Raw genomic sequence first — 18799 nt, 5'->3', positions numbered from 1 at the left:
CTTTCCAGTTTCTTGCCATTAAGATAACAACTTGCTCTACGATTTTTCCTGCCAAAGTGCATAACCTCACACTTTCCAGTATTGTATTCCATCTGCCCACTTACTTAGCCTGTCTATGTCCCCTTGCAGGTTTTTTATATCCTCCTCACTCACTACTTTCCCTCCCATCTTAGTATCATCTGCAAACTTTGATATGTGACACTCAGTCCCCTCCTCCAAATCGTTAATATAGATTGTAAAGAGTTGGGGACCCAGCACTGACCCCTGCGGAACACCACTAGTTACTGATTGCCAGTCTGAGAATGAACCATTTATCCCAACTCTCTGCCTTCTGTTAGATAGCCAATCCTCTATCCATGCCAGAATATTACCCCCAATCCCGTGATTTTTTATCTTAAGCAATAATCTTTTGTGTGGCACCTTGTCAAATGCCTTTTGGAAGTCTAAATACACTACGTCCACTGGTTCCCCTTTATCCACCCTATATGTTACTTCCTCAAAGAACTCCAGCAAATTTGTCAAACATGACTTCCCCTTCATAAAACCATGCTGACTTTGTCCTATTAAATTATGATTATCCAAATGTCCTGTTACTGTCTCCTTAATAATGGACTCCAAAATTTTACCTACCACAGATGTTAGGCTTCTGTCTACTGCCCTTTTTAAATAAGGGTGTTACATTAGCAATTTTCCAGTCTGCCGGGACCTTTGCCGAGTCCAGGGAGTTTTGGAAAATTATTACCAATGCATCCACAATCCCTACCGCCACTTCCCTTAAGACCCTAGGATGTAAGCCTAGGTGATTTATCCGCCTTGAGTCCCATTATTTTACCGAGTACCACTTCCTTAGTGATTTTGATCGTGTTTAGCTCCTCCCCCCTTTAGCCTCCTGTTTGTCCAGTGTTGGGATATTCTTAGTGTCTTCTACTGTAAAGACTGATATAAAATATTCATTCAGTGTTTTTGCCATCTCCATATTTCCCACCATTAATTTCCCGGTCTCATCCGCTAAGGGACCAACATTTACTTTAGCCACCCTTTTTCTTTTTATATAACTATAAAAACTCTTACTATCTGTTTTTATATTTTTTGCTAATTTACTTTCATAATCTATCTTCCCTTTCTTAATCAATCTTTTTGTTATTTTTTGCTGTCTTTTAAAGTTTTCCCAATCCTCTATCCTCCCACTAGATTTGGCTACCTTATATGCCCTTGTTTTTAGTCGAATACTATCCTTAATTTCTTTACTTAGCCACGGATGGCTGTCTTTTCTTTTACACCCTTTTCTTCTCAGTGGAATATATTTTTTTGGGAAGTTGTAAAATAACTCCTTAAATGTACACCACTGATCATGTATCGTCTTACCCTTTAATCTATTTTCCCAATCCACTCTACTCAATTAAGGGATAAGGGAGAACCAGTAGATGTGGTGTATTTGGACTTTCAAAAGGCTTTCGATAAGGTCCCGCATAAGAGATTAGCGTGTAAAGTTAAGGCACATGGGATTGGGGGCAAGGTATTGACTTGGATAGAGAACTGGTTGGCGGACAGAAAGCAGAGAGTAGGAATTAACGGGTCTTTTTCTGAGTGGCAGGCAGTGACTAGTGGGGTACCGCAGGGATTGGTCCTTGGACCCCAGCTATTCACAATATACATTAATGATCTAGATAAGGGAACTAGATGTAATATCTCCAAGTTTGCAGACGACACAAAGCTGGGTGGGCGTGTGTGCTGTGAGGAGGATACCGAGAAACTCCAGGATGATTTGGACAGGTTGGGTGATTGGGCAGAAGCGTGGCAGATGCAATATAACGTGGATAAATGCGAGGTTATCCACTTTGGTGTCAAAAACAGAAAGGCAGACTATTATCTGAATGGCAATAGATTAGGAGAAGGGGAAGTGCAACGAGACCTGGGTGTCCTTGTGCACCAGTCGCTGAAGGTAAGCATGCAGGTGCAGCAGGCGGTGAAGAAGGCAAATGGTATGTTGGCCTTCATAGCGAAAGGGTTTGAGTACAGGAGCAAGAATGTCCTGCTGCAGTTGTACAGGGCCTTGTTGAGACCACACCTTGAGTACTGTGTGCAGTTTTGGTCGCCTTATCTGAGGAAGGATGTTCTTGCCATGGAAGGAGTTCAGCGAAGATTCACAAGGCTGATCCCTGGGATGGCAGGAATGACGTATGAGGAGAGATTGGGTCGATTGGGCTTATACTCGCTGGAGTTTAGAAGAATGAGAGGGGATCTCATCGAAAGTTATAAAATTCTGACAGGTCTGGACAAACTAGATGCAGGTCGAATGTTCCAGATGGTCGGAGAGTCCAGAACCAGGGGTCATAGTCTAAGGATAAGGGGTAAGCCATTTAGGACAGAGATGAGGAAGAATTTGTTCACCCAGAGAGTGGTGAACCTGTGGAATTCTCTACCACAGAAGGCGGTTGAGGCCAAGTCTTTAAATATATTCAAGAAGGAGTTAGATATATTTCTTAGAGCTAAAGGTATCAAGGGATATGGGGAGAAGGTAGGTACGGGGTACTGAGTTTGGATGATCAGCCATGATCACATCGAATGGCGGAGCAGGCTCGAGGGGCCGAATGGCCTACTCCTGCTCCTATTTTCTATGTTTCTATGGAAACGGGTCCTTCAAGATGCGCAGGACCCCAAAATACTTAAATTTATTCTGTACTTAAACTTACCCAATGTATGCTTCTGCCGCGAGCTCACTACCTTATCCAATATGGCAGGTTGCGGAAATGCGCGCATGCTACCTGCTCGCCATGTCGGATGCTTAGGAGGCCATTTAGCGTGCTTGTATTTCTAAGCCATTTAATTGTGTTATTGCACTATATACACTTTCTTGGAATTTTTAACTTTATTCAACCCCTTATTTTGATCATTAGAAATTTCAAATTACTGCAAAAAAGAATGGTAGTTGGAAAGCATTTTCAGAAAGCATTCTGAACAATCTGTAGGACCTCGGTGACCAGATTGAACAAACACTGTAGTGAGTTTACAGATTCAAAAATGATTATAAACATCGACTTAGATATTTAAAATAGAAAAAGTTGGCACAAATGAGTGAGAAAAATGTGACAAGTGGAAATCAAGTTGTGTAGATAGGAAGTGCACACAGATGTATGTTTTTTTAAATATAAATGATAGATTTGATTTTAGAACCTGGATGGGGAATACTTATACCGCCCCGCCCCCCCCCCCCCCCCCAGCTAATACTCTCATTGGGACTTGTTTGGTCCCAATAATTGAAATTATTTAATCGAATATGTTTGGCCCATTATCACAATACGGCAGTGACCTACTGATAAATGCACAGGCACACTGGACCTTGGTAGGAGGTGACTTCAGGAGAGTATCATGTGTTGATCTTACACCCTTATTACAGGGTCTGTATGCATGACAGACATTGCGAGAATGCACCATTATGTACAGGGACCATACTTCAAACAACTGAGTATGAACACACCCCCACTCTGCAATGTATTACAAGCTGTAACGCATCATGGGTCTGCGATGGTTTATACATAGCATAATAACAGGTTGGTCTGGAACATGTTACAAGCTGTAGAACACAGACAGGTTTCGACAACACCGTGAAACGCGAGAATGAAGCTGGAGCAGTATATTAATGCCATCTAACCTTAGAAAGATCACTGCCTTGTTACACGCATATAGAAAGAAGAAATAACTGGCATTTATGTAGCGCCTTTCACAACCTCAGGACATCCCAATGTGTTTTACAGCCAATGAAGTACTTCTGAAGTGTAGACATAGTTGTAGTGTTTTTTTTCTATGTTTCTATGAAACGCGGCAGCCAATTTGCGCACAGCAAGGTTCCACAAACAGCAGTGAGATAATGACCAGATCATGTTTTTTTTTAGTGATGTCGGTCGAAGGATAAATAGTGACCAGGGCGAACTCCCCTGCGCTTCTTCGAAATAGTGCCTTGAGATTTTTCACGTCCACCTGAGAGGGCAGATGGAACCTCGGTTTAACGTCTCATCTGAAAGACGGCACCTCTGACAGTGCAGCATTCCCTCAGCACTGCACTGGAGTGTCGTCCTGGATTATGTGCTCAAGTTTCTGGAGTGGGGCATGATGCCACGATCTTCTGACTGAGGTGAGAGCGCTACCACTGAACGAAAATGGACACTTACACACCATATACCTTTACACAAATGGAAAGCTTATTTTTGTTATTTTGGTGTCGGGAGTGGGGAGGAAGCCATGGAGCCACTAGCAGTGGAATTGAACATGATTTGTCGAGCAATGAAACTGGGTAACTAATGACACCACAGTTAAAATGGAACAGCGAAGGGTTCCTAGCTTATGTTCCATGTATTAATGGAGCAACAAAGTACAGTGGGAGAGACTCCCGCCAGGGCACAGTCTGCACTGAGGTGCATCAGAGGGGTGCTGGTCAACTGAAGGCTGACCGATCATGGGTTGTATAATCTGTAGGCCGCACCACGTTATACTGCTAAATAGCCGGGCGGGGTGGGGAGAAGTGTGTACAGGAATTTAAGGGAAAATTTGGAGAGCTGCCTTGAAAGGCAATGCAGATGAGAGATCACAGATCACAGAAACTCCACAGTGCAGATAGAGGCCATTTCGACCCATCGAGCCTGCACCGACACATATCCCACCCGATCCCCGTAACCCCTACACCAACACATGTCCCACCCTATCCCCACGTCTTTAATCCCTCTAACACTAAGGGTCAATTTATCATAGCCAATCAACCTAACCGCACATCTTTGGACTGTGGGAGGAAACCGGAGCACCCGGAGGAAACCCACGCAAACACGTGGAGAATGTGCAAACTCCACACAGGCGGTCACCCGAGGCCCGATTCGAACCCGGGTCCCTGGCGCTGTGAGGCAACAGTGCTAACCACTATGCCACCGGGCTGCAAACACTGTTTTACTGATTCTCCGGTCTGTGCTCTCTTTGGGCGTGGCTCAGTTGGTAGCACCCTCAGGGTGTCAGCCGTGGCTCGGTTGCTGGCACCCGCGCCTGAGTCAGAAGGTTGTGGGTTCAAGTCCCACTCCAGAGACCTGAGTACAGAAATCTAGGCTGACGCTCCAGTGCAGTATTGAGGCAGCGCTGCACTGTCGGAGGTGCCGTCTTTCAGATGAGACGTTAAACCGAGGCCCCGTCTGCTCTCTCAGGTGGATGTGAAAAATCTCACGCCACTATTTCGAAGAAGAGCAGGGGAGTTCTCCCTGGTGTTCTGGCCAATATTTATCCTTCAATCAATATCGCTAAAACAGATTATCAGTTCATTATCACATTGCTGTTTGTGGGAGCTTGCTGTGCGCAAATTGGCTGCCGCGTTTCCTACATTACAACAGTGACTGCACTTCAAAAAAAGGTACTTCATTGGCTGTAAAGCTCTTTGGGATGTCGTGGTTGTGAAAGGCGCTATAGCAATGCAAGTCTTTCTTTCCTCCTTTCCTCTGTTGGAAGCTCTTGATCATTGAATTTAGCCTATGGCGTTTTCAGGGTTGTCAACTCTGGCTGGACGTATTCCGGGAGGGTTTCCTTCCGTGATCTCTTGCCTCCGGCTGCCCTGCCCCAACACCCTCGCCATTGGTCGTCCAATATGCCCAAACTCGCTGCGCACCGCCTTCCCACAGCCAATCAGAAAGCGAATAGACTCTTCATTACCCGACTGGATGACCATCAGTGAAACAGCCTTCCCCCCTCCCCTTCAATATTTTTATAACTAATAAACAAAAGTGCTCAAAGTAAATGGGAAAAAAAAGACACTTTTAAAAAAAATGCACCTATGAATTTCTCCCGGGCTGCTCGCAAAATACTCCAGGACAATCCTGGAGGGCAAGAAAGAAAGACTTGCATTTATATTTGCCTTTCGCAACCACTGGATGTCTTAAAGCACTTTACAGCCAATGAAGTACTTTTTGAAGTGGAGTCACTATTGTAAAGTGGAAAACCAGGGAAGTGGACGTGAGTCTAGATTCGGATCAGCCATGATCCTATTGAATGGCGGAGCAGGCCCGAGGGGCCGTATGGCCTACTCCTGCTCCTATTTCTTATGTTCTTAACTCGGCAGCCAATTTGCGCACAGCAAGCTCCCACAAACAGCAACGTGATAATGACCAGATAATCTGTTTTTGTTATGTTGGTTGAGGGATAAATATTGGCCAGGACACCGGGGATAACTCCCCTACTCTTCTTCAAAATAGTGCCATGGGATCTTTTACATCCACCTGAGAGAGCAGACGGGGCCTCGGTTTAACGTGTCATCCGAAAGACGACACCTACCACAGTGCCGTACTCAATCAGCACTGCACTGGGAGTGTCAGCCTAGCTTCATGTGCTCAAGTCCCTGGAGTGGGACTTGAACCCACAACCTGCTGATTCAGAGGCGGGTGTGCTACCAACTGAGCCACAGCAGACACAAGCAATTGGTAACCCTATGTTTTCCTGAGATTGTGTAGGCGGCAATTTTAAACAGGGAAAACCTGGATGATGAGAATGAAAATGGGGAGACATTCAAAGTTGGGTTGGGGACCTGTGAAACTTTCACAGCGCTATTCTGAATTTCAGAAATTGCCTCTCTACCCTTTGGAAAACAGTTTTCCAGCTGTGTTGATGTGAACAAAGAAACTCCACCTCGGGCCTAATTAGTTCCTGGCAAGAGAAAACAGACAATAAACACCTCCCCTCCAGCTCTGCATTCCTTCAAATAAACAGTGGCATCTAAAATAACAGCTCAATCAGCGAGTGCGAAGGCTGCGGGTTGCAGATGGACATGGAGTGGTTGGTTAGGGGGAGGGGGAGGAAGATGGTTCCTCAACACCTTTGTGCTGCTGGGTTTATGCAGCTACCTGCAGGAGGCCTTAGGTCTATCTGCCCTGGGGTCCCTTCTGCGATTTACATTTACACAAGGGGCAGAGTAAGCAAAGGTCAATCTATTTTTACCGACAGTGTATATTCAGGCTCTGCTGAAGTCTAATCAACTCGAGCGAGAGAGCAAGAGAGAGACAAAACCTCAGCCAAAAGTTTATGAAGGATTGCACTGCCGGCTCCAACACAACCACTCCCTGCAGCCCACTTAACCCTTTCACAGGGATTTAACAATTCACTGCCTCAGCTTCGCTCTTGGGACAGATTCAAACACCATAATGACAGTAAATCTTCTGCAGGCTACCCTCAGCTTTCTGTCCATGGTCTAAGCCAGTGCTGTCCAATATAAATTGCTGACTAGCCACATGTATTTATATAGCACCTTTAACGTAGTAAAACTTCCCAAGGCGCTGCACAGGAGTATTATAAGACAAAAGATTTGACACATAGCCACATAAGGATAAATTAGGGCAGGTGATCAAAAGCTTGGTCAAAGAGGTGGGTTTTAAGGAGCGTCTTAAAGGAGGAAAGAGAGGTAGCGAGGCAGAGAGGTTTAGGCAGGGAATTCCAGAGCTTGGGGCCGAGGCAACAGAAGGCACGGCCACCAAAGGTTGAGCGATTATAATCAGGGATGCTCAAGAGGGCAGAATTAGAGGAGCGCAGATATCTCCCGGGCAGGGGTTGTGGGGCTGGAGGAGACTACAGAGCTGGGAAGGGGGCGAGGCCATGGAGGGATTTGAAAACAAGGATGAGAATTTTGAAATCGAGACACTGCTTAACCGGGAGCCAATGTAGGTCAGCGAGCACAGCGGAGATGGGCGAATGGGTCTTGGTGCGAATTAGGACACGGGCAGCTGAGTTTTGGATCACCTCAAGTTTACGTAGGGTGGAATGTGGGAGGCCAGCCAGGAGTGTGTTGAAATAGTCAAGTCCAGAGGTAACAAAGGCATGGATGAGGGTTTCAGCAGCGGATGAGGTGAGGGGCAAGGGTGGAGACGGGCGGTGTTATGGAGGTGGAAATAGGCAGGTGAAAAAGAAAAAGACTTGCATTTATATAGCATTGTTCACAACCTTAGGGCATCCCAAAGTGCTTTACAGCCAATTAAGTAATTACTGAGATGTAGTCATTGTTGTAATGTAGGGAAATACGGCAGCCAATTTGTACACAGCAAGGTCCCACAAACAGCATTGTGATAATGACCATATAATCTGTTTTAGATGTTGGTTGAGAGACTAAAATATTGGCCAGGACACCGGGGAGAACTCCCCTGCTCTTCTTCAAAATAGTGCCATAGGATCTTTTACGTTCAACTGAAAATGCAGACGTGGCCTCGGTTTAACGTCTCATCTGAAAGACGGTACCTCCGACCGATAGCACTCCCTTAGTACTGCACTGAAGTGTCAGCCAAGTGCTCAAGCCTTTGGAGTGGGACTTGAACACACAATCATCTTGACTCAAAGGCTACCCACTGAGCCACAGCTGACACCATGGTAAATGTACTTGACGTGTGTATATTTACTTAACAAACATCTACCGCCATTCAGTAACCAAGGAAGTAAAGCGCTCACTATGATAAAAAACACACACACTGCTTTTTGTCTTACCATTTTACCAACATACCCACAAAAAGGTTAAAGTTCACATGCATACACCGTGTGAATAAGAGCATTGAGATCACATGCCTAACGATGGTGTCTGTTACGCATTGTTTATTTACTAATCGGAAATGTAATTAGCCACAAATAACAACAGCAAATGCTGGAAAAACTCAGCAGGCCAAGCAACATCCGTGGAGAGAGAAATAGAGTCAACGTTTCGGGTCAAAACCCTTCTTCAGAACTGGTTAGTGGCTAATATATTGGACCACACTGGTCCAATGGCTTTCTAAATCCCATAATTGGCATCTACTAATCACTACTTCTCTATTATCGCAGTCTTCTCTCCTACTCTTTCCAACCTTGGTTGCGGGACCTTGCTGTGCACAAATTGGCTGCCACGTTTCCTGTGTTATAACAGTGACTATACTTCATAAGAACATAGGAATTAGGAGCAGGAGTTGGCCATACGGCCCCTCGAGCCATTCAATAAGATCATGGCTGATCTTCGACCTCAACTCCACATTCCTGCCTGATCTCCATATCCCTTAATTTCTCTGGAGTCCAAAAATCTATCTAACTCAGCCTTGAATATACTCAATGACTGAGCATCCACAGCACTTTGGGGCAGAGAATTCCAAAGATCCACAACCCTCTAACTGAAGGAATTCCTCCTCATCTCAGTCCTAAATGACCGACCCCTTATCCTGAGACTGTGCCCCCTAGTTCTAGACTCTCCAGCCAGGGGGAAACAACCTCTCAGCATCTACCCCGTCAATCCCCCTCAAAAGTACTTCATTGGCTGCAAAGTGCTTTGGGATGTCCTGAAGGGTTGTGAAAGGCGCCACATAAATGGAAGTCTTTCTTTCATTCAAACAGTTGGCTGGATTAAGGCCCATTTGAGAGCATCGTGGGAGACCTGAGGAGCAGAAATATAGTGCAGGTGAAGCGATAGCAGCAGATAGCATCACAAAACCACAGGGAGAAAAACTGAAGAAGTGACATCACAACCAGCGCAGAGGGTGGAACCCAAGGAATTACAGATAAATATTTAGGATATGTATTTGGTGGTTAGTGTTAAATTAGTTTATTTATTCATTCACGGGATGTGGGCGTCGCTGGCAAGGCCATTTATTGCCCATCCCTAATTGCCCTCGAGAAGGTGGTGGTGAGCCGCCTTCTTGAATATTTAAGTAACTAGTTTATTGGTTAGTATTTTTATTGGTAGTGTTTTTAGTGTTTTAGTGTTAGCTAAACAGTTAAATAGCCTTAAAGCTAAACAAACAATTTTAAATTACAATTTTAGCTAACATGGCAGGACAGCTGGGACCCATCTCATGCACATCCACAGCAACAAAGCAAAGAATAGTGTAGAAAAAGTAGGAAGTAAATGGAGAATAAAAGAAACACAGACTAGCATGGGGTTGGAATGCATGTGTGTTAATGCGAGGAGTGTCACAAACAAGGGGAAATTGGAAAAGGATATAAGAAGGGCAAAGAGAGAGTATGAGAAAAGATCAGCACTGAAACAGGCCATTCGGCCCAACTGGTCTATGCCAGTGTTTATGCTCCATAAATAACACAAGGTCATATAGGGATGGCAGTGCAGGTGGTGTGCTGCAACTGCAGCATGTGGGAGTTTGTGGAGAGCATTGTGATCCCAGACAACCACGTTTGCAGTAAGTGCCTGCATCTTGAGGAACTTCAGCTCAGAGTTTTTGAGCTGGAGTCTGAGGTGCAGATATTGCGGGGCATCGGAGATAGGGAGAGTTACCTGGACACTTTGATCCAGGAGGCAGTCACACCCCTTAGGTTAGGTGGTGGTACAGGTCTGGTTAGTGGTCAGGGGTGGGAGGGTGTGACTGCAACTCAGGCAGGTAAGGGGACCCCAAGTGCAGTGCTGGAGGAGCCTCAGCCTTTGCCCTTGTCCAACAGATATGAGGTTCTTGCTGCCTGTGTGGATGAGGGAAAAGCCTGCAGGATGGATGAGCAAGCTGACCACAGCACCATGGTGCAGGAGGCCATTCAAGTGGGGGAAGTGAAAGGGAATGTAGTTGTGGTAGGGGACAGTATAGTCAGGGGGATAACTACTGTTCTCTGCAGCCGCGACCGAGAGTTCCGAAGGTTGTGTTGCCTGACAGGGCTAAAGACATCTCCTTGCGGCTGGAGAAGAACTTGGACTGCAAGGAACCAACGACAAAGGTAGAACTAGGAATGAGGTTCTGCTGAGAAAGTTTGAGGAAGTAGGATCCAAATTAAAAAGCAGAACCTCAAAGGTAATAATCTCTGGATTGTTACCTGAGCCACGCGCAAATTGGCATAGGACAAACAGATTAGAGGTTTAAATGCGTGGCTCAAAGAGTGGTGTGGGAGGAAGGAGTTTCAGTTCATGGGGTACTGGCACCAGTACTGGGGAAAGAAGGAGCTGTTCCATTGGGACAGGCTCCACTTAAAACGGGCTGGGACCAATGTCCTGGCGAACCGAACAACTAGGTCAGTAGACAGGGCTTTAAACTGATGAAGGGGGCAGTGGGAGGATTCAGGAAAGAGTAAATTTAAAAGCAGTGAGAGGAATGTCAAGGCTTTAGAGCAGAGTTTTGGGTAAAAATAAGTAGAGTGGGTCAGGAAGGGACAGAGAGAGTAACAAAGGAAGAGGCTTATAATGTTGTTATGTTCTTCACACCCTACTTCATCTAACCTTATCAGTATAATAACCTTCTATTCCTTTCTCCCTCATGTGCTTATTTAGCTTCCCCTTAAAAGCATCTGTGCTATTTGCCTGGTAGTGAGTTCCACATGCTCACCACTCGCCTCTCCCAATTTTCATTTCCATTAAAGTGATTGGAAGTGAAAATGGGAAGAGATGTAAAACAGGCTGCCAACTCACTAGGGCCTGTTTTACATAAGAAAGTGGAGCAGGAATAGGCCTAGTCTACTTAATCTGTCCTCATAGTACAATCTCCCCATCCCAGGAACCAGTTTGGCCCCTCGAGCCTGCTCCGCCATTCAATAAGATCATGGCTGATCTTCTACCTCATCTCCACTTTCCTACATTATCCCATATCCCTCGATTCCCTTAATATCCAAAAATCTATCGCTCTCTGTCTTGAATATACTCACAGCCCTCTGGGGTAGAGAATTCCAAAGATTCACCATCATCTGAGTGAAAAAATTTCTCCTCTTCTCAGTCCTAAATGGCCGATCCCTTATTCTGAGACTGTGACCCCTGGTTCTAGACTCCCCAGCCAGGGGAAACATCCTCCCTGCATCTACCCCTTCAAGCCCTGTAAGAATTTTGTATGTTTCAATGAGATCACCTCTCATTCTTCTAAATTCTAGAGAATATAGGCCTAGTCTACTCAATCTGTCCTCATAGGACAATCCCCCATCCCAGGAACCAGTCTGGTGAATCTTCGTTGCACTCCCTCTATGGCAAGTATATCCTTCCTTAGGTAAGGAGACCAAAACTGTACACAGTACTCCAGGTGTGGCCTCACCAGGGCCCTATATAATTGCAGTAAGATGTCTTTACTCTTACACTCAAATCCACTTGTAATAAAGGCCAACATACCATTTGCTTTCCTAATTGCTTGCTGTACCTGCATGTTAACTTTCAGTGATTCGTGTACAAGGACACCCAGGTCCCTCTGAACACCAACATTTCCCAACCTCTCACCATTTAAAAAATACTCTGCTTTTCTATTTTTCCTACCAAAGTGGATAACTTCACATTTCTCCACATTATATTCCATTTGCCATGTTCTTGCCCATTCATTGCAAATTATGAATTATTGTTTTATATGTTTGTCATTGCTTTTCTAACCCTGTCTCATTGCACAGTACTAGATCTAAAATAGCCAATTCCCTCGTAGGTTCCTTGACATACTGATCTAGAAAACTATCTTGAATGCATTCCATGAATTCTTCCTCTGAACTATTTCTGCAAATTTGGTTTGCCCAGTCTATATGAAAGTTAAAGTCCCCCATGATTACTGTATTACCCTTGTTACACACATCTCTAATTTCCTGATTTATACTCTGCCTGACACTACAACCACTGTTATGGGGCCTATAGACTACTCCCACTAGTGTTTCCTGCCCCTTGTTGTTTCTTAGCTCCACCCAAACTGATTCTACATTTTGTTTTTGCGAGCCAAGATCCTTTCACTCTACTGTTTTTATTCCCTCCTTTATTATCAGGGCTACCCCTCCTCCTTTTCCAGTCTGCCTGTCTCTTCTAAAAGTCAAATATCCTGGAATATTTAGTTCCCAACCTTGGTCACTCTGCAACCACGTCTCTGTAATGGCTATTAAATCAGACCCATTTATTTCTAACTGCGCTATTAATTCATCTTATCTGCGCTATTAATTCAATACACTATCACACAAAGTCAAAATTACCCCCCATGGATTTGGAATGGGTTAACGCCTCTGTTAAAATACTGGACAAAGAAGTCTTGCTCAAATGCATTAAGATGGAAATCCTCACATCACACAACATACGTTCAAAGCCCTAACATCCAAAGGATCTAAGGCAATTACAGAGGCCCATAGGAACAGGCAATACAGCTCCTCAAGTCTGCTCTGCCATTCAAATAGGTCATGGCTGATCTGTATCTCAACTCCATTTCCCTTGCTGAGCTCCACATCCCCTGATACCCTTACCTAACAAAATTTACATAACAAGTACGTGTAAAACAAAGAATTAAATCCCAGGCTGTTATTAATTGGCATAAATAGGTTGGTTGCATGAATCAAGATACCACAGGGTGTTCAGCAACTAAATCACTGCCGAGGGAACGCAACAACTTGCAATTAATGAGCTGGGCAGTGAACCTTGAATGACTAGTGACCGTAAGTAAAGTAGAACTCACATTTATAAAACCCCCAGGACCCCCTGACACAACCAATTATTGATATTGAGGTGCCGTCTGTTGTTGTGGAGAGCTGCCAACTGTGCAGAGCAAGGTCTCATAAACAATGAGAAGGATGACCAGCTCATGTGTTTATTCTTGAGGGAGGAATGTTGGCTGAGGCACTGGGAAATGTCCCCGCTCTTCTTCAGCTATTACAATGGAATCTTTAACATCCACCTGAGCCACCAGACTGGGCCTCGGTTTATTCTTTTGTATATTTTGTAATCGCACCTGTCGAAGAAATAGTCATCACCCGATAGAGTGACCCTGTATCTACTGTGGCACACACGCCTGTGGCACGTACCCCCGAGAGATGTTCAGCAGAAAAGGCCAAGAAATTTCCCCTGCACCAACCCAATGACTGCATGGTGTTCAGATACAGAGAATTGTGAATAAATCCTGCCCTCCACTGGAGCAGAGAAGCCTAAGAGAAGATTTAATAGAGGTTTTTTTAAATCATGTAGGATTTTGATAGCATGAATAGAGAAATGCGGCAGCCAGTTTGTGCACATCAAGGTTTCACAAACAACAATGAGATAAACAACTACATAATCTGTTTTTGGGTGATGTTGGTTGACGGATAAATGTTGATCACTGCACCAGGAGATCTTCCCTGCTCTGCTCTGAAGTGGATCTTTTATATCCAGCAGGATGTGGCTGCACTGGGATCAGGCAGTAACTGCACTGTTGTAAAGACTTGTTCCAGCTCTATGTTGGTGAAAAATATTTATTTTCCTGAATGTAGCTTTGCTGTAGTGTCAGATAGAAACATAGAAGATAGGAGCAGGAGTAGGCCATTCAGCCCCTCGAGCCTGCTCCGCCATTCAATGCGATCATGGCTGATCATCCAAATTCAGCACCCTGTCCCTGCCTTCTCCCCCTATCCCTTGATCCCTTTAGCCTTAAGAAATATATCTAACTCCTTCTTGAATATATTTAATGAATTGACCTCAACTGCCTTTTGTGGTAGAGAATTCCACAGGTTCACCACTCTCTGGGTGAAGAAATTCCTCCTCATCTCTGTCCTAAATGGCTTACCCCTTATCTTTAGACTGTGGCCCCTGGTTCTGGACTCCCCCGCCATCGGGAACATCCGTCCTGCATCTAGTCTGTCTAGTCCTGTTAGAATTTTATAAGTTTCAATGCGATCCCCTCTCATTCTTCTAAACTCCAGCGAGTATAAGCCCAATCAACACAATCTCTCCTCATACGTCATTCCTGCCATCCCAGGTATCAGTCTGGTGAATCTTCGCTGCACTCCCTCCATGGCAAGAACATCCTTCCTCAGATAAGGCAACCAAAACTGCACACAATACTCAAGGTGTGGTCTCACCAAGGCCCTGTACAACTGCAGCAAGACATCCTTGCTCCTGTACTCGAACCCTCTCGCTATGAAGGCCAACATACCATTTGCCTTCTTAACCACCTGCTGCACCTGCATGCTTACCTTCAGCGACTGGTGCACAAGGTCACCCAGGTCTCGTTGCACTTCCCCCTTCTCCCAATCTATTGCCGTTCAGTTAATAATCTGCCTTCCTGTTTTTGCCACCAAAGTGGATAACCTTGCATTTATTCACATTATACTGTATCTGCCATGCACCTGCCCAATCACCCAACCTGTCCAAATCATACTGGAGTTTCTCTGCATCCTCCTCACAGCACACACGCCCACCCAGCTTTGTGTCATTTGCAAACTTGGAGATATTACATCTAGTTCCTTCGTCTAGATCATTAATATATATTGTGAATAGCTGGGGTCCTAGCACCGATTCCTGCGGTACCCGACTAGTCACTGCCTGCCACTCGGAAAAAGACCCGTTTATTCCAACTCTTTGCTTCCTGTCTGCCAACCAGTTCTCTATCCAAGTCAGTACCTTATCCCCAATCCCATGTGCTTTAACTTTACACGCTAATCTCTTATGCGGGACCTTTTCGAAAGCCTTCTGAAAGTCCAAATACACCACATCCACTGGTTCTCCCTTATCTATTCTACCAGTTACATCCTCAAAAAGTTCCAGTAGATTAGTCAAGCATGATTTACATTTTGTAAATCCATGTTGACTTTGTCCGATCCTGTCACTGTTTTCCAAGTGCTCTGCTATTACATCTTTTATAATGGACTCTAGCATTTTCCCCACTACCGATGTCAGGCTTACTGGTCTATAATTCCCCGTTTTCTCCATACCACCTTTTTTAAATAGTGGGGTAACATTAGCTATCCTCCAATCCATGGGAACTGTTCCAGAGTCTATAGAATTTTGGAAGATGACCAGCAATGCATCTACTATTTCTAGGGCCACTTCCTTAAGTACCCTAGGATGTAGATTATCAGGCCCTGGGGATTTATCGGCCTTAGAGAGGGACAGACCCGATGCCTTCCTCTGTCTTTCTGAGCAGTAAGGGAATGTGGCAACTGCTAGGATTGTTCCTGATCTTCCTTTCTCACCTGGTCCTGGAATGGTGCATTTTCACAGGACTAAAAATCAAGGTCTCGTTACTTGGTGGACTTAAAGAGGCTATTCTTATCTCAAGAATTGCCCCACATCGAGTTAGACACTTGTGGTAGCCCTGCTGTTGAACGTGGTTCAAGATTCACAAAATAAAAGTGGCAAAGCAGGTGAACAAGGCCATAGAAAAATGCAAACCAAGCACTGGGGTTAATTTCTAGAGAAACAGAATTGAAAAGCAGAGGTTATGTTAAACTTGTATCCAAACTTGGTTAGACCACACTTAAGAGCACCGTGTACAGTTCTGGTCTCCGTATTACAGAAAGGTTATAGAGGCACTGGAGAAGATGCAAAAAAGATTTACAATGATGATACGAGAACTGAGCGGTTATAACTATCAGGAAAGACTGAACAGGCTGGGGCTCTTTTCTCTTGAAAAGAGAAGGCTGAGGGATGACCTAATAGAGGTCTTTAAAATTATAAAAGGGTGTGATAGGATAAAGGTAGAGAAAATGTTTCCGATTGTGGGTGAGACCAAAACTAGGGGCCATAAATATAAGATAGTCACTAATAAATCCAATAGGGAATTCAGGAGGAACTTCTTTACCCAGAAACTAGTTAGAATGTGGAACTCACTACCACAGGGAGTAGTTGAGGCAAATAGCATAGATGTACTTAAGGGGAAGCTAGATAAACACATGAGGGAGAAAGGGATAGAAGGTTATGCTGATCGGGTTAGATGAAGTAGGGTGGGAGGAGGCTCGTGTGGATTCGTGAGGAGCATAAACACCGGCATGGACCAGTTGGGCCAATTGCCTGTTTCTTTGTTGTAAATTCTATGTCCTTTTATGTAATTCTGAAAACTGTTGATATGAAATGTAAGCAAAGGTAACAGGAGTTGGCCACTGGTAGGATCCATAACAAGCCTGTCAGCTTCCAATTAGGTGTCGGGATCAACCAGAATACTGTGTGCAGTTCTGGTCGCCACACTATAGGAAGGATGGGATTGCTTTGGAGAGGGTGCAGAGGAGATTTACCAGGATGTTACCTGGGCTGGAGTGCTTCAGCTATGAAGAAAGACTGGACAGGCTGGGGTTGTTTTCCTTGGAGCAGAGAAGGCTGAGGGGGGACCTGATTGAGCTGTACAAAATTATGAGCGGCATAGATAGGGTAGATAGTAAGGAACTTTTCCCCTTAGTAGAGGGGTCAATAACAAGGGGGCATAGATTCAAGGTAAGGGGCAGGAGGTTTAGAGGGGATTTGAGGAAGAACTTTTTCACCCAGAGGGTGGTTGGAATCTGGAACTCACTGCCTGAAAGGGTGGTAGAGGCAGGAACCCTCACAACATTCAAGAAGCATTTGGATGAGCACTTGAAATGCCATAGCATACAAGGCTACGGATCAAATGCTGGAAAATGGGATTAGATTAGACAGGGCCTGATGGCCGGCGCAGACATGATGGGCCGAAGGGCCTCTTTCTGTGCTGTATAACTCTATGACTCTATGAGAATTGAGGATGAGTTGACTAGGGTAAAGATCTGACTGAGAAAATGTCAACCAGGAACATTCAAAGTGAAACAGACTAAACGCTGACTGAAGTCTGGTCTTACTGACCATCTAACTGCAGAAGGTATTTCACAGAAACACAGAAACACAGAAATCACACAGTGCAGATAGAGGCCATTTCGGCCCATCAAGCCTGCACCGACACATATCCCACCCGATCCCCGTAACCCCTACACCAACACATATCCCACCCTATCCCCGTAACCCCACGTATTTAATCCCCCTAACACTAAGGGTCAATTTATCATAGCCAATCAACCTAACCCGCACATCTTTGGACTGTGGGAGGAAACCGGAGCACCCGGAGTAAACCCACGCAAACACGGGGAGAATGTGCAAACTCCACACAGACAGTCGCCCGAGGCTGGATTCGAACCCGGGTCCCTGGCGCTGTGAGGCAACAGTGCTAACCACTAAGCCTCAAAGTCCTTTTTGTTGAAGGAGAATGTGAAGAGGAAAGAGGCACATGCGAGAGAGCCATTGTGGATGAGAAAATATAAATGGAAACAGCACAACTAGAAAACCAATTAAATTAGAGTCGGGATTAATGCAGCCAAGGTAATCCATCCAAAATGGACCCATTCCATTCAAAGACAAGCTCTATCCTGCTCTAAAATATAATAACCTCCTTTTCACAGGTAGCACATCTGCTATTTGGAACATTGGGGGAAGGTCATCTCCTAGCAACACCTACGGAGGAAGGCGTTTGGGGGATGGGGAGGGGAAGCTGATCTCTCAGCAACACTAACTGTGTTCAAAGACTGTCCATCAACAGCATATGCTGTATGGAAAGAGCATCTGTCAGCAACGCCAGCTGCATGACATCTGTTTGCAAAGACCATCTCCCATTAATGTCTTCTATATGGACAGACCATCTCCGAGTAACAACCTATTGTACAAGAGAGCTGTTTGGAAGGCTTGTCTCTCAGCACCATCAACTTTTTGCAAAGTCCATCTCTCAGCAACATCAACTGTTTGCAAAGTCCATCTCTCAGCAACATCTACTCTATGGCACTCTTTGCAAAGAACATCCCTCAGCAATGGCTTCTATATGGACAATCCAACTTTCAGTACAAATATACGAAATTGAGAGGTGGGAAAAATCCAGCTGGTCCATCAGCCTATCCCACACTCCTGATGGCCGGAGTACCATGACTGGACAACCCGCCCCACCCACTGTAACCTCCTGCGCGAGGTACAAAAAACAGAAAAACCAAGGGCAAATAAGGGAAAAAATACTCTGGAAAATTCCTCTCTGACCCCCTCAGGCGATTGGAACCAGTCCAGGAGATCACACGGACTAGTGTTATCTAGAAAGGCACCGATTGTACAGGGGCTGTTTGGAAGGGTATTGATGTAATAAAACTCACTCCGCACTGGTTTGAGCAT

The 18799-nt window shown here is 45.0% G+C and overlaps 2 protein-coding genes and 1 long non-coding RNA gene across 6 annotated transcripts in view; 1 reads left to right on the top strand and 2 right to left on the bottom strand.

The window, feature by feature from the left end:
* The window catches only part of hmgcs1 (3-hydroxy-3-methylglutaryl-CoA synthase 1 (soluble)), a 379408-nt gene that overhangs the window by 173087 nt on the left and 187522 nt on the right, over window positions 1-18799 (bottom strand). The window lies entirely within an intron of this gene.
* The window catches only part of LOC147123946 (dual specificity testis-specific protein kinase 1-like), a 146586-nt gene that overhangs the window by 55974 nt on the left and 71813 nt on the right, over window positions 1-18799 (bottom strand). The window lies entirely within an intron of this gene.
* Window positions 3383-18790, top strand: LOC147123947 (uncharacterized). The gene is made up of 2 exons (XR_015073841.1): window positions 3383-4132; window positions 18049-18790. It is a non-coding gene; the product is annotated as an uncharacterized LOC147123947 (long non-coding RNA).

The sequence above is a fragment of the Somniosus microcephalus genome, chromosome 1 (genome assembly GCF_052327205.1).
Source record: "Somniosus microcephalus isolate GS21.2 chromosome 1, FLI_Smic_1.0, whole genome shotgun sequence".
Taxonomy (NCBI): domain Eukaryota; kingdom Metazoa; phylum Chordata; class Chondrichthyes; order Squaliformes; family Somniosidae; genus Somniosus; species Somniosus microcephalus.
The sequence above is the reverse complement of the archived record's forward strand: the minus strand, read 5'-3'. Positions and strand labels throughout refer to the sequence as shown.